Source organism: Callorhinus ursinus, unplaced genomic scaffold, assembly GCF_003265705.2.
Source record: "Callorhinus ursinus isolate GAN/ISIS: 27379988/994484 unplaced genomic scaffold, GSC_fseal_2.0 scaffold3, whole genome shotgun sequence".
NCBI classification, from domain to species: Eukaryota; Metazoa; Chordata; class Mammalia; order Carnivora; family Otariidae; genus Callorhinus; species Callorhinus ursinus.
Window position 1 is genome coordinate 75,160,083 of NW_027397065.1, and position 3,507 is coordinate 75,163,589.

Below are 3,507 nucleotides of genomic sequence, written 5' to 3' on the forward strand. Positions count from 1 at the left end.
AATAAATAAATAAAATCTTTAAAAAAAATTAAAAGGTTAAATACTTTGGTAGAGAACTAGGAAATATAAAAAGTCACATAGCAGAATTGCCAAGTAGAATAATAAAAGTATTAAATAGAATTACTAGAACTAAAAAAAGTACAGTAACTAAAATTAAGAATCCATTCAATGGGTTTGTAAGTAGGGTAGAGAAGATAAAGAGAGAATTAATGGTGAGGAAGCTCTGTATCAAAGAAGCACGAAGTAAAAAGATAAAACTCACCAAGAGATACAAACTATATTGAAAGTAGAATTAAAAGAACTTACAAATTTATTTGGAATCTCATAAGGAAATGGGAAAACAAATGGGGCAGTAGCTGTGTATGAAGAGATCATGACTGAGATTTATTAGATATGAATTAAACAGTAATTTAGAGATTCAAAAAACTTCAACTTTTAAACAAGTTCAAGGAAATTCACAACTACACAACTACTACTTGCAATATAAAAATGCATGCAACAAAAGTAAAAGATTCTAAAAACTGCATAAGAAAAATGATATACTACATTCCGATGAACCATTGAGAACTGACTTCTAACAAAAGAAGCCATAAGACCATTGAACATGTTCAGTGTGATAAAATGAAAAAAGAACCCAACCACCTAAAATTCTCTGCCTATCTAAAATACCCTCTAAGGATAAAAGCAAAATAAATTCATTTTCAGACAAAACAAAAAGGAATTTATTACTAGGAGACACAAACTTAAATAAACATGAACTCAGAAAAACATTGTATTAGTATTTTAAAGGAACACTAGATTCCAAAAATACTCGAAGCAGTGAAAAGGCATGAAATGGTAAATATGTGGGTAAATATAAATGAGTACTGACTGGATACATAAAGTCATATAAATAATATACACAGAAAAATAATTTATAAGTTATGGATGCGGTAAATAGTGTTCTAATTTTGTTATCTGGCAGGATGAGTTATAGTTCCAAATGAACTAACTTGCACTAACTTCTTTTTTAGCTAATAATAAAAAAATAAATAGGGATTAAAATCTGAATCTTCTACTTTCAAAAATATTTAATCAAGGAAAATATGTACTAAAACAGACTGATCAACATTCAAATAATATAAGCAATTGATGTTCTCCTTAATGTTTTGTGTAATTCTACTTAGTACTGAATGGAAACATTTATGAAAGACCTGTTCAAGATCTGTCCATTGAGTTTTCTATTTTGCAAGTTTCATCTTAATTCTTAGTAACATCCCTGATAACAGTGAAAATGGAAAGCTGCTGTTCATAATCCATCTAATAAACAGAAGATATATTTTTAGATGCAGAATGGTGATAACGTCTCCCATTTATCCATTTCATTTTATTGTAATAATTAGTTAAAAGACACCTAAAAATACTTTGAGAATGCTAAAGAAATGTATATTCACATAATGTTATTTATTTTTAATATAATAAGAATATTTATAAAATAAGACAATGAGTAAACATTCATGGAGTTTTTATATGAATGCATAGTCTCCTGCTTCAGCAATCACTATAGGTCCTGTTTGTATTGCATCTAGAATGAAGGTCTGAAATTCTTTGTTGTTCTGGGAGGAAGAGTATCCTCAATCTCTCCAAGAATCTATTCAGATATTGAAATAAGCAAAAAACATTCGTGAGCTTTGAAGTGTTTTCTTTGTATGTTCAGATATCACAACACATCTAATGGAATGGCCAAAACACAAAAAACACTGAGACCACCAAATTCTGGTGAGGATGTGGAGCAACAGGAACTCTCATTCACTGCTGGTGGGATTGTAAAATGGCTTGGCCACTTTGCAAGACAGTTCGCAGTTTCTTACAAAGTGAAACATACTCTTACCATAAGATCTAGCAGTAGTGCTCCTTGTTATTTGCCCAAATGAGTGGAAAACATATATCCACATAAAAATGTGCACATGGATGTTTATGGCAGCTTTATTCATAATTGCCGAAATCTGGAGGTAATAAAGATGCCCTTCAATACGTGAATGGATACATAAACTATGATGTGTCCAGACAATGGAGAAATATTTCATAACTTAAAAAAATTGCTCTCAAATCGTGAAAGGCATGGAGGAACTTTAAATGTATGTTATTAAGTGAAAGCAGCTGATCTGAAAAAACAACATACTGTATAACTGCAAGTATATGACATTCTGGAAAAAGCAAAACCATGAAGATTATAAAAGCAATAGTAGTTGCTGGTGTTGAGACAGGAAGGAGTGATTAATAGGCCAAGCACAGAGGATGTTTAGGGAAATGCAACTATTCTTTTTTTTTTTTTTTTTTTTTTTTTTCAGGTCAGCAACAAGTTTATTATTAGACTGGCAAGGTCACAGACTGGTGCATGGCTAAGTGTTTGGGCCAACTTTCCTTGACTTTCTTTCCACGGGCTTCTGCTGTCAAATTTCTCTACTGGTGTTTGCATCCATTTGCCATGGTTGGTTTGTCTTTAACGGGGGAGGGGGATGGATGGAGTGAGGAGGGGGAAGCAAAGCAAAAGAAGTAACACGGAGTGAAGGCAGGCTCCCTTTAGAGCCTCTCACAGTGACTCCGGGCAATTCACCTGATCTGTGATTGTCATTTTCTCAATGTCAGTATCATTAGAGGTCAGGATATCTTTTAGATAGGTCACCATTTCTGGAGGGAGGTAAGGGTTTCTCCCCAAGATCCAAACATGATCCATGTGAAAAAGCCAGACAATTGTGGTGCAGGAGTACACGAGGGCGTAGTTCTCGTAGTCGGTGGCCAGGACCCCGTATGGAGCTGAGGGCATCCACCAGAAGAACTTAACTCCCAACTTGGCAGGCTCCATAAGGTTGCCCTGGGTGGCTTCGCCTTCCATTTGGTTCACGGTTCCATCAGATCTCAACTCCTGGTTTATCACTTTGATGTTTCCGTTTTCCATTAGCGAGTAGTTGGCTTGGATGCAACTTCCCTTCTCAAAGCTCACTGGGATCTTCTCAATTTCGTACCATCGTCCAAGATACTTATTCACATCAAAATCCTTCTGCGCTGGGGGGCTCGGGCATTTCCCAAGGTGGAAGCCTTGTCCGTCTACAGCGCTGAAGAGGCCGACCAGCACAGGAAGCGGCAGCTCCCTCACCATCTTGGGGCTGAGGATGGAACCTTTTTTTCAAGATGAAGGCAGTTTCCACATGCAAACTCATCCAATTTAGGATGCCTTCTCTTGTTGACTGGCTTCTCCCAAGCTATTTTATCGAAATGAAACTACTTTATATGAGGCCCTGCGCTAGGCAGTCTCCCTCTGCCCCTCCCACCCACCTCTCTAAAAAAAAAAAGTGAAAATAAAAATCTGTGGATCTTTATGTTTTGTGTCTGCTAACCACCTCATGAGCCTAAGAGAATATACATCTATTAATGTCCTCAGACTTTGCATATTACTTCAGAAAATTCACACAGAATGAATAGATAAGAGCCAAGGATAAAACAGAATGAGCTACCTTAATTTTAGTG

General features: G+C 35.8%; 1 pseudogene; it reads right to left on the reverse strand.

Moving 5' to 3' along the window:
* Nucleotides 1-2,333: 2,333 nt before the first annotated feature.
* On the reverse strand, nt 2,334-3,245 carry LOC112819794 (apolipoprotein D pseudogene; annotated as a pseudogene).
* Between the last annotated feature and the right edge of the window lie 262 nt (nt 3,246-3,507).